Genomic DNA, 13,504 nt, shown 5'->3' with positions numbered 1-13,504 from the left:
AAATGTGGGATGCATGCCAGCAAAGCCACTACACAACACAACACTAAACAATACATCAATTGCACTATAACGGTGACAAACTGTCCCCACAAACTGTTAGGGCCTACATAAAGCTGTCCCAACGGCAGTCCTAACATCTTACCACTGCTACACCTGGCTATAAGCAGAGCCTTGTCTGGCAGGGAAACAGTTCATTCAGCCTCATTTAATGCCTTTTAAAAAACATAACTGATATGGCTGACTTGCTTAAACACATGTGGTTTCTAATGACAAATGAGATGTACAAACTATGGCATAAAGGGATGACAAGTGGATAAGAGGCAATCCATAATTTTGATTAAGACATTAATGAGCGAGCTAGGATGGACGTAGTCAATTTAACTATTTGTTTAGCACTTTTAAAATGTACAGCGACAGAATTCAGAACATGAGCCGTTCTTACAGTGTTCTCCCTGTACACCAAGTCAGAACCGTGGAATAAATAAAGGGGCCATATAAGCAGACAATGAAAGCTCTTACAAAATTTGATGATTACATTTCTCTAAAACAGGTTATAGGCTACATGTGTACCACCAAGTCAGAACAGTAGGCGAAATGAAGAGGGGTACATAGACCAAATTATTAGGGTGAGGCACATGGGCTACTAACATCTTACTACACAACATACACTTAGTATTACTTTCTTAGCTACAGTGTACATATCTCCCTGGCATATTACATTATTTATGCAGCAGAATACAAGACATTTTTGCACTCACCTTGTTGTGCTGTGCTCACTTGAACAGGAAGGTGGTGCGGCGGTCCTTCACGGGCAAATTTTGTCATCAAAGTCTGGCATTCTCTGGATTTATGGTGCATTCAAGACAACTGGGAACTCTGAAAATAACAAGTTTGAATCAATCATCAAGATCACGTCATTGATCTTTAGGTTGTAGCTTTAGAAAGAGGCCCCAGTTCCCAACTTACAATTCCAAGTTGGATGACCGTTCAAAACGGATTTCCCAGTCGGAGCTCGTTTTTTTCCAGAATTCCCAGTTGTCTTGAACTCACTGAAGTCAAGTTTTTGCAGTTCTGAGTTAATAGTTGTTTTGAGCGCGGTACAAATCATGCTTCATTGACAGCATGGCCAATGTTGAATGTTTATCATTTTAAACTTGGAAAGAGACACTTGATCCCAGATGTGGGACCACACACACATTCCACTGAATAGCAGACTAGTGATTGCTTTGCAATGCTTGCAGTGAGCCACTGTCACTGATTCATTCCAAATCACTCATTGTTGAATTTGCGATTTCCAACTTGTTGCGTAATGTTTATGTCCAATGGCCGATGAGCTCTGATATGTTTTATCTATAATTTCTCTTCATTATTTCTCTTCATATGACAAGGATTAAAAGGATTTGCCAGTAGATTGTTGACTTGATTCATGATGATGACTGCTAGCTAATATTTTGAAAGTATGATGTTGACATGATCAGTCCAATAAAAGCTACTGTAGATGTAACGTGATTTGACATCATTTTATATGCCAATGACCTTGAGCCTTCTTGGATGGGCACTTCTAATGTAACTCTATGGCAGCACCCAAGGGGCTTGCAGTTTATTAGGCTACAGATGGAATAAGTTATGATAGACTTCACAGAGTGGTTAAAGTGCCAAGCCATCCCTTTACTTAGGTTTGTGTGTATTAGGTAGTTGTTGTGGAATTGTTAGATTACTTGTTGATCTTGCTGCATTGTCAAAGCACAAGCATTTCGCTACACTCACAATAACATCTGCTAACCATGTGTATGTGACCAATAAAATTTGATTTGATTATATTTGATTTTTCGAGGTCTACCCTTAGACTTCCCCACGAGTGACAGCACACTGAGCTAATCACGGCGCAACTAGAGAACATTACCAACACCTACCCTCCATATTTTCCACTGGGTTCCCCACCACAGAAACATCTGAGCTAAGCTTGAACACCTGCATTTTGGAGCTGCCTTCCTCAAGAAGGCAAAAACGAGACCATGTTTGTATGTGGCTTTATTAACTCAATGATTCTTTAAAAAAAAATGTTTTTTTACATTGTTTGCAAACTGATATGTGACATGTATTAATGCCAAAATAACATGCAAAACAGGTAAGCCCCCCCCAAAATGAAGGTTATTTTATTATTTTTCTGCAAAAAATATGGGCCCCACCTGCCCTGAATGACGGGTCGCCACTGCAAGTGTGCTTACTCAGGTCTTGGCACCTCTAGCAAACCGCTCGCAGATACAGTGCGGGTAGGCTAGTCCACATTATATTATTGTGGATAAGAGCAGAATATTTGTATTTGTAAAATAGCAGTCAAGCATTGATCATCATGTCACCAGAATAAGACCGTGCACTTTAACCACCCTGGGAAGTTTATCATGACTTATTCCATCTGTAGCCTAATAAACGGCATGATTTCCCGAGTCATAGTGGGAGGACCATCACACACCATATCATCGAGTGACTCCAAGTTACCGAGGTAAAGACAGTTTCAAATTGGATATTCGACGGATATTCGCGCTTTCAAACCTCAATAGCTTTCAAACCACTTGAGCCACAGACTCCAAATAAGTGTCATTATGTTTGAAAAATTGCGCACAACATTGCAGAGGCCTTATTTTCACGATTTGGACATTAATTCGTTTTCCAAAGCTAATAAACATGTGTAAATGTGAGCAGCATTTTGTATTCCCAGTTGAATTAATTAGGGAGCATAAACAAAGTACAAACTTTTTTTACATTTGAATTTCAATAGCTTATTGGTCATGTGACCTACTTGACTCAAACAAGGTCCAGAATGTCCACTGACTACCCTTCTATATTGCACACACTCTTGTTTGTGTACTGTGAAATCACGCGGTGTAACGTACATTTTTCATAGTTTTAAATTTCAATAGCTCCTTGGTCATGTTGTACATTAATATTAGTTTGACAATTAGGGGGTTCAGTCCAGTGTTGTGTTTACCCTTTTCTTTAATATTTATCTATAATAATTGGTAGTTCTAAGTACTTCTTTTCCCTGTTTTTATATTTCCACAGTATTTAACAGCGGTAAACAATAGGAGAGAGACAGATAATATCTCCTGAATAAAAATGAGAGACAGATAAATCAATGAATAAAAATGGAATATTGACAAATTAAACAGAAATTGTAGACCTTTAATCTTTTCCAACATGTCAACAGACACTTAACTTCAAATAAGTACAAAACATTTCACAGTGTTAACTTCCTCTTTATCCCTGGTTGATGTACATTTCAGAGCCTCTTCAGTGTGGATGGGGTATAGCATACATTTTCAACAACAAAGACTACACTTCCAGTTTGTGTTCTTCACTCTGTTGAACTCGTTTGTCTTCGTTCCTAGGCACAGCACATGGAACCACCGTTGGCATGCAAAACATTCAATCTAAAACAAAACAAAGCGTAACACGTTAAACACGTTAAACACGTTAAACGTTGATATCATAAGGTGAATGCACCAATTTGTAAGTCGCTCTGGATAAGAGCGTCTGCTAAATGACTTAAATGTAAATGTAAATGTTATAAATAATATCAAATATTAATGCGGTATGATGAATTAGCCATTCTTTGTGTTATATCATAAATTGTCTTACATGCCGTCACTGTTGTCAAAAGATTATAAACATGTTAAATAAAGTTACTAACACAGTCAGTCTTTGGGCCACATCCAGGTTCTTTATCAGTGGCACACATGAAGCAGTTGTTGGCTTTGTTGAACTCTGAAGTCATAGGCATGAACTGAACATATGGCTGTTCCACACAACTAAATAAAAATAAAGAATTTACATTTACTTTGAATTAAATGTCATTACATACCAGACATTTTTTATATATCCTCGGCCATTTCTTTTCGCAGTTGTGTTTTTGAAGGTTCCATATCGATTTGAGATGGGATGTTGGGGAAGTTCTGTTCAACTTCCTTGACCATCTACACCAACAAATAAAATAGAATTTTTGACCTAATTGTCACATAACAGCTAACCATTCATTATTGAAAATATAACTATCAAACCTGCATTACAAAGACCCCACAGCTGAAGGTGTCCTGCTGCATGGTGTGAGTTATTTCCCCTCTTTTCCACTTTATGTCCACCCAGTTGTCTTTTCCATGGCAGGATCTTCTCATTTTGAAGTATTCTCTTTTTAATGTAAACATAATGGAATTCTGATTAGTTATAGGCAAATGAATACACAAGCCAAATTTGTATGCTGTTTTCCTTATCACTATAATCTAGTAGTAATTTAGTAGTAGAGGTAATTTCCTTTATGCCCCATTCTACACACAGCCTAAATTATAGGCACTGAACCATTTACAAGACAATAATAAAAGTAGCATAAAGGATCCAACTCTATCAGAGTGAATAAATGTAGAGCGTTTGTAGACTTTAAGAAAAAAATATTAAGTGACTGTTTCATCAGTACGTGCTTAAAGAAAGTCATATCACAAAGATCACAGATGACAGTGCCCACCAAATCTATGACAATAGAGAATGAATTGTAAGCACCAAAGTATGTTGTCAAATAATATCTGAAAATGTCAGTTGTTGAACATAATACTTCTATTTGCAATAGCAATTTATGATATATGCAGTTGAGGAATATTCCATGTACAAACACTACATGTAGAACGGACATAAGACATTCCCACATACAGAATTTGTTTATTTATTTTATTTTTTGTTTCACCTTTATTCAACCAGGTAAGCCAGTTGAGAACAAGTTCTCATTTACAACTGCGTCCTGGCCAAGATAAAGCAAAGCAGTGTGAGACAAACAACAACACAGAGTTACACATGGAATAAACAAACGTACAGTCAATAACACAATAGAAAAGTATATATACAGTGTGTGCAAATTAAGTACGATTAGGGAGGTAAGGCAATAGACCGTTGTGGCGAAATAATTACAATTTCGCAAATAAACACTGGAGTGATAGATGTGCAGAAGATGAATGTGCAAGTAGAGATACTGGGGTGCAAAGGAGCAAATAAAAAAAGAATAATAAATAAATAACAATATGGGGGATGAGGTAGTTGGATGGGCTATTTACAAATGGGCTATGTAGAGGTGCAATGATCTGTAAGCTGCTCTGATAGCTGATGCTTAAAGATAGTGAGGGAGATATGAGTCTCCAGCTTCAGTGATTTTTGCAATTCAATCCATTCATTAGCAACAGAGAACTGGAAGGAAAGGCGGCCAAAGTAGGAATTGGCTTTGGGGGTGACCACTGAAATATACCTGCTGGAGCGCGTGCTACGGGTGGGTGCTGCTATGGTGACCAGTGAGCTGAGATAAGGCGGGGCTTTACCTAGCAAGGACTTATAGATGACCTGGAGCCAGTGGGTTTGGCGACGAATATGTAGCGAGGGCCAGCCAACGAGAGCATACAGGTCGCAGTGGTGGGTAGTATATGGGGCTTTGGTGACGAAACGGATGGCACTGTGATAGACTGCATCCAATTTGCTGAGTAGAGTGTTGGAGGCTATTTTGTAAATGACATCGCCAAAGTCAAGGATCGGTAGGATAGTCAGTTTTACGAGGGTATGTTTGGCAGCATGAGTGAAGGATGCTTTGTTGTGAAATAGGAAGCCAATTCTAGATTTAACTTTGGATTGGAGATGCTTACTATGAGTCTGGAAGGAGAGTTTAGAGTCTAGCCAGACACCTAGGTATTTAAAGTTGACCACATATTCTAAGTCAGAACCGTCCAGAGTAGAGATGCTAGGCGGGCGTGCAGGTGCGGGCAGCGATCGGTTGAAGAGCATGCATTTAGTTTTACTTGCATTTAAGAGCAGTTGGAGGCTATGGAAGGAGAGTTGTATGGTTAGTTAACAGTGTCCAAAAAAGGGCCAGAAGCATACAGAATGGTATCGTCTGCGTAGAGGTGGATCAGAGCATCACCAGCTGCAAGAGCGACATTCCTTGATGTATACAGAGAAAAGAGTCGACCTGTTAGGAGTGTGTATTGGAGGCGAAGTCAGGTGCAGGAGAGCAGAGTGTAGTGAACAGGCACACTTTATTCCGGTCCCAAATGACAGCACAAAGTAACATAAAATGTGTCCAAACACGGAACATAGACAAAAAGTAATATGCGTAACAATATCCACAATTCCAAAATACACGTAACACAAACAATCTTACACAAAGACATGATGGGGAACAGAGGAATAAATACATATGGATTGATTGGGGAATGAAAACCAGGTGTGCAGGGAACAAGACAAAACAAATGGATACATGAAAAATGCTCAATTTTTCATGTACAAGGAGCAAGGAGAGGAGCCGACTTCGGCGGAAGTCGTGATACGACGCGAGAATTGAACCCTGTGGCACCCCCATAGAGACTGCCAGAGATCCGGACAACAGGCCCTCCAATTTGACACACTGAACTCTCTCAGAAGTAGCTGGTGAACCAGGCGAGGCAGTCATTTGAGAAAGCAAGGATGTTGAGTCTGCCGATAAATCAAATCAAATTTATTTATATAGCCCTTCTTACATCAGCTGATATCTCAAAGTGCTGTACAGAAACCCAGCCTAAAACCCCAAACAGCAAGCATTGCAGGTGTAGAAGCCAGTCCTCTTCTGGCTGTGCCGGGTGGAGATTATAACAGAACATGGCCAAGATGTTCAAATGTTCATAAATGACCAGCATGGTCAAATAATAATAATCACAGTAGTAGTCGAGGGTGCAGCAAGTCAGCACCTCAGGAGTAAATGTCAGTTGGCTTTTCATAGCCGATCATTAAGAGTATCTCTACCGCTCCTGCTGTCTCTAGAGAGTTGAAAACAGCAGGTCTGGGACAGGTAGCACGTCCGGTGAACAGGTCAGGGTTCCATAGCCGCAGGCAGAACAGTTGAAACTGGAGCAGCAGCACGGCCAGGTGGACTGGAGACAGCAAGGAGTCATCATGCCAGGTAGTCCTGAGGCATGGTCCTAGGGCTCAGGTCCTCCGAGAGAAATAAAGAAAGAGAGAAAGCGAGAATTAGAGAGAGCATACTTAAATTCACACAGGACACCGGATAAGACAGGAGAAGTACTCCAGATATAACAAACTGACCCTAGCCCCCGACACAAACTACTGCAGCATAAATACCAGAGGCTGAGACAGGAGGGATCAGGAGACACTGTGGCCCCTTCCGATGATACCCCCGGACAGGGCCAAACAGGAAGGATATAACCCCACCCACTTTGCCAAAGCACAGCCCCCACACCACTAGAGGGATATCTTCAACCACCAACTTACCATCCTGAGACAAGGCAGAGTATAGCCCACAAAGATCTCCGCCACGGCACAACCCAAGGGGGGGCGCCAACAAAGACAGGAAGATCACGTCAGTGACTCAACCCACTCAAGGGACGCACCCCTCCTAGGGACGGCATGAAAGAGCACCAGTAAGCCAGTGACTCAGCCCCTGTAATAGGGTTAGAGGCAGAGAATCCCAGTGGAGAGAGGGGAACCGGCCAGGCAGAGAAAGCAAGGGCGGTTCGTTGCTCCAGATAAGTTCCTAACTTCCCTGAAAAGTTTCATATCGCGGGGGCTATTCGATGCTAAAGCAATACACCACAGGATGTTTTTGTGCTGGTCAAGGGCAGTCAGGTCTGGAGTGAACCAAGGGCTATATCTGTTCCTGGTTCAATTTTCTTTGAATTGGGCATGCTTATTTAAGATTGTGAGGAGAGCACTCTTAAAGAATAACCAGGCATCCTCTGACTAAATGAGGTCAATATCTTTCCAGGATACTCGGGCCAGGTCGATTAGAAAGGCCTACTTGCTGAAGTGTTTTAGGGAGCGTTTGACTGTGATGAGGGGTGGTCGTTTGACCCCGGACCCATTACTGACGCAGGCAATGAGGCAGTGATCGCTGAGATCCTGGTTGAAGACAGCAGAGGTGTATTTAGAGGACAGGTTGGTCAGGATGATATCTAGACTATTTCTGGAAAGGTGGATTTTTAAAAGTAGAAGCTCGAACTGTTTGGGCACAGACCTGGATAACATGACAGATCTCCGCAGTAGATTGCAACTCCACCCCCTTTGGCAGTTCTGTCTTGGTGGAAAATGTATACACATACAAAAGAGGCATTTTTCAGCTATGATTTTACCACTCAGAATCCAGAATGGATATAACAATGAGGCCAGCACAGGATGTAATACACCCTTACAACACTCTACTTTTTGATCTACTTGACTTATCTGGTAAACTGCTACTGTGTGTCAAGAAAAGAGCCCCAATTAGGGGTTAGTGAACTCCGGTAAAAAAGGGCTGGTTTAGATTAAAAACTATTGTCCTGTGTCCCCGTTCATAGGGGCATGAGAGAATCGTCACTGGTAGAATTGAGTTGACACTTTATTGGCCCAAACACCCACAGACCCACAAGGTTGAGGTTACTCATGGACAGTAATTAGTATATATTTCTTTTTTGCATTGACGCATTGTGTCTCGTAACTGTCCAAGAATAGGATCCAAAGTGTTAGGAAATATTTGTTCCCATAAATACAAAGGACGATGTCTCTCCTCATACCTCTGGCACTTTAGTCAGACTGCCAGACTGTGTAAAAACTTTATGATGGGGCCGGCAACGGAGTTCCCATTGACTAAGCACCAGAGACCAATCAGGAGAGAATACATACAAGTCAAGGGTGCCAATTGAAAGTCAAGGGGTGCGTCTGTGTCCTTTGGATTACTCTCTCTTTACAGAGAACCCCTGTTGTTCAAGTCAAGAGCTACCCTTCCCCTTTCAGTCTGCTCTGCACATGTCTGAAAGTGACTGAGCCAAGAGAGTTTTTCACAGTATGTCATAAAAAATTATTACACTTATGAATGTAGATAAAATGCTAATATGTTTTAGATCCAGTACAATGGAATAACTATGACCTGAATTTGAATGCAGCGTGTTCCGATTCCTCCTTCTCTTTCTGGTCAACCAAAAACACTTGACCTGATGGTTCATGCAGATACTGGGGAAGCAATATAAAAATGTATTTATCCCTTAAATGATTTTACTATTAAATGACCCATATCGCAATGCTCATACCTCTTCACAAAATCGTACCTAAATCAATTTTGGAAAAAGGATTTTCCAGTTAGAAATAACTATTTACATCAGAAGAACGAACCCTCAAATGCACTATTGCATTTTGTAAGTTGTCTGCAGGTGGCTTGTTGTGAATGCACTCAAATATCAAGTCATTATCAGGTTATGTAAACTGCGTTCTAACACTCAACGTAGAAGGATTTGTCTTAATGTACAGTATTTGAAAGCGATGCTATGAAAAAGGATTCTTTCACGTTATCAAGCTCACTGTGACTGACAAATCACTGCCTATTACTGTGATTAAAAAGAGCATATGAAACATTGTTTTTCATGAGGCCTACCTGTGCACCTTCCTTTAAGCCCCTCTGTTTGAACACCTCTCCTGTCCTTGATCCATTCCACATACAGCCATTTGTGGATCTTTCCAGTATCCATGTGAAAGATGGTTATTGCGAGGCTGGAAAATTTGTTAAAATTTGTTAACTAAAAAAAAAAAAGACCACCCATGTGAAATGAAGTTCTGCAAAGCGTACAGATTTAAGTCTAATAGCATGATATGAAAGTAGACAAACATCAGAGTGTGCGATATGAAGGTATAGTCAGTGGACATTCTAAACCTTGTTTGAGGTCAGTAGGTCACATGACCAAGGAGCTATTGAAATGTTACATGTTGAAAAATTCATGTAAAATCTTGTGAGATGGAAATGGACAAACTATAGGGTGTGCAATATAGTAGGGTAGTCAGTGGACATTCTGAACCTTATTTGAAGTCCCTAGGTCACATGACCAAGGAGCTATTGACATTTTAAATTTAGAAAAATTCATGTAAAAATGTGTGAGATGAAAATTGACTAACTAAAGGGTGTGCAATATAGAAGGGTAGTCAGTGGACATTCTGAACCTTGTTTGAGTTCAGTAGGTTATATGACCAATGAGCTATTGAAATTCAAAAATGTAAATAATTTAAACTAGTGCTAGATGTAAATCAACAAAAAATAAATGTGCAATGTGTGTCAATGCCAGTGTGTCTATGCCATTGGGTTAGCTAGAACCAGTTTTGAACGTTTTAGAAGTAATGTTAAATAGCTATTGAAATTTGAAAATTTTGATTTGTCACTATGTTGACGGCCCCTAACTGCTGTTTGTGGACGTAAGGAAGATTACAGGCGAATATCCGTCGAGTATCCAAACTGAAACTGTCTTTACCTCGGTCTCCAAGTTTACTTTAATATGTTAATATATCAATATTTGCGCAAAAAGCGGTTCCACCGACATTTATCGAATCATTAAATTTTACTGACTCAAAAGATCCCACCATGCAATCGAACAAAATATGTTGCGATTTATAAAATTGTCCCGAGAATTCCTGTTTCCATCACAGCTGTCATAATTGTTTTATACGCATGGCTGCACTCGCATAAAAACTGTTCATGTGCTATCCGGAACGTGGAAACTCGGAAGTTGTAGTTATACACATGCCGTTGTTCAATAATTTAGTAAACCAGGATTTTACTAGTTCCGACAAGTATGTGAATGCTGCATAAAACCTGGGGAATTCCTGAGGATGTCACGTTTTTCCAAAATAGAACCCAGAAACAGACCAGGACAAGGAGAGCAGGGTGGAGGCGGTAGAAGTCACGAAGCAGGTCAGCATCAAGGATCTGACGCCTAGGAATCCAACTCCTCTCCTCTGGACCATATCCTTCCCAATCCACGAGATACTGGAACCCTCGACCCCGCCGTCTGGAGTCCATGATGCGGCGCACCGTGTAGGCAGGACCACCTCCGATCATCCGAGGAGGAGGAGGACGAGGAGGAGGGGGCAACAGAGGACTGAGGAGAACCGGCTTGAGGCAGGAGACATGAAAGGTGGGGTGTACTCTAAGCGTTGCAAGCAACTTGAGTCGGACCACAACAGGATTAATGATTCTCTCCACCACAAACGGACCAATGAACTTCGGTGACAGTTTCCTCGACTAAGTCCGTAGAGGAAGATCCCGGGTAGCCAACCAAACCTTATCTCCGACGGTATAAGCGGGTGCAGGAATACGGCGACGATTCGCCTGGATCTGATACCGGTCAGAAACTCTGAGGGACTTCCTGGCCCGATGCCAGGTCCGGTGGCAACGACGAATGTGGGTCTGGACAGAGGGAACCGAGAGATCCCGCTCCTGAGAAGGAAACAAGGGAGGTTGGTAACCGTACAGGCACTGGAAGGGAGACATCCCAGTGGCAGATGAAGGGAGAGTATTATGAGCATACTCGACCCAGGGTAATTGAGAGGACCAAGAGGTGGGATCAGAGGAAACAAGACAGCGCAGCGTGGACTCCATCTTCTGGTTGGCTCTCTCCGCCTGACCATTAGATTGGGGGTGAAATCCAGATGTGAGACTGACTGTAGCTCCAATGGCCAAACAGAAGGATCTCCAGACAGCAGAGGTAAACTGAGGACCACGGTCAGAAACAATGTCACTGGGCAACCCGTGGACCCTGAAAACCTCCCTAACCAGGATCTCGGACGTCTCAGTGGCAGATGGAAGCTTGGAGAGGGGGACAAAGTGAGCAAACTTGCTGAATCTGTCCACAATGGTCAAAATGACCGTGTTCCCAACAGAAGAGGGCAACCCCGAGACAAAGTCCAGGGCCAGATGCGACCAAGGTCGCCGGGGAATAGGTAGGGGGTGAAGAAGCCCAGAGCTGGGCCGATTGTTACTCTTATTCTGCGCACAAACAGGACAAGCGGCAACAAACCTCCGGGTATCTTCTCCCATTGCAGGCCACCAAAATCGTCTGCGCAGTAGCGCCATAGTCCGAGCAACGCCAGGGTGACAAGCTATCTTGCTGGCATGGGACCACTGAAGGACAGCAGAACGGACCGACTCAGGCACGAACAACCGACCGGGTGGACCGTTTCCGGGGCCGGGCTGCGTCCGAAGGGCCGCCATCACATCCTCCTCAATCCTCCATGTAACGGCTCCCACGACAAAGTTCTGGGGAAGAATCGTCTCAATCTTGGCCCCACTCTCCTCCGTCTTGGAGAACATCCGGGACAAGGCGAACGTCAGGGAAAAATTGAAACGTCCAAAAAACAAAGCCCACCTGGCCTGACGGGAGTTGAGACGTTTAGCCGATTGCACGTAAGCCAGATTCTTGTGGTCAGTCCAGACCACAAACGGTTGCTCCGCTCCCTCCAACCAGTGACGCCACTCCTTCAAGGCAAGCTTCACAGCGAGAAGCTCCCGGTTACCCACATCGTAGTTTCTCTCTGCTGGTGAAAGACGACAAGAGTAGAAGGCGCAGGGATGGAGTTTACCGTCAGTGGAGCTACGCTGAGACAGGATGGCGCCCACCCCCACATCAGACGTCCACCTCAACAACAAACTGACGGGAAGTGTCAGGTTGAGAGAGAATCGGGGCGTTGGTGAATCAGCTCTTCAAGTCCAGAAATGCTCGGTCTGCCTCAGGAGTCCAACAGAAATCTCTGGAGCAAGACGTCAGGGCAGTTAAAGGGGCGGCCACCCGGCTGTAATCCCGGATAAACCTCCGATAGAAGTTCGCAAACCCCAGGAATCTCTGGAGCTGCAATCTCGTACCGGGCTGGACCCAATCCCGAACCTTCTCTTGGTCCATCTTGATCTCCCCTGGAGATGATGTACCCGAGGAAGGACGTAGTGTGGGCGTAAAAATCACACTTTTCAGCCTTCACGAACAGGCGGTTCTCCAATAACCGCTGCAAGACCTGCTTGACATGCTGGACGTGGCTAGAAGGCTCCCTCGAGAAGATGAGGATATCATCCAGGTAAACAAACACAAAAATACATCTCAGCACGTCATTCACCATACTTTGGAACACAGCAGGAGCGTTGGTCAGTCCAAACGGCATCACCTGGTACTCGAAATGTCCCATAGGTGTATTGAACCCAGTCAACCACTCGTCCCCCTCCTTGATCCGAACCAAATGATAAGCATTGCGTAGGTCAAGCTTCGTAAACACCGTAGCACCCTGTAAAGAGTCGAACGCAGAGCTCATCAAGGGCAGGGGATACCTGTTTTTGACCGTAATATCATTCAACCCCCGATAATCAATACACGGTCGAAGAGAGCCATCCTTCTTGCTCACAAAAAAGAATCCTGCTCCCAGGGGTGATGACGAGGGGCGAATGAGACCTGCAGCTAGAGACTCCTTGATGTAGGTCTCCAAGGCTTCACGCTCAGGTCGAGAGATACTGTATAACCGTCTCTTGGGAAAGGCAGCTCCAGGGAACAGATAAGGTCGGTGGGGAGGAAGTGACATAGCCTTCTGCTTACTGAATACTTCACCCAAATCGTGATATGTTTCTGGAACCAGGGACAAATCAGGGGGAGCAGACTCACTGACCTGACTGGGAACAGCATGAGAACAGGCAGTCCTAAGACAGTTAGCG

The sequence above is a fragment of the Salvelinus namaycush genome, chromosome 40 (genome assembly GCF_016432855.1).
Source record: "Salvelinus namaycush isolate Seneca chromosome 40, SaNama_1.0, whole genome shotgun sequence".
Taxonomy (NCBI): Eukaryota; Metazoa; Chordata; class Actinopteri; order Salmoniformes; family Salmonidae; genus Salvelinus; species Salvelinus namaycush.
This window is presented reverse-complemented; position numbering follows the sequence as displayed.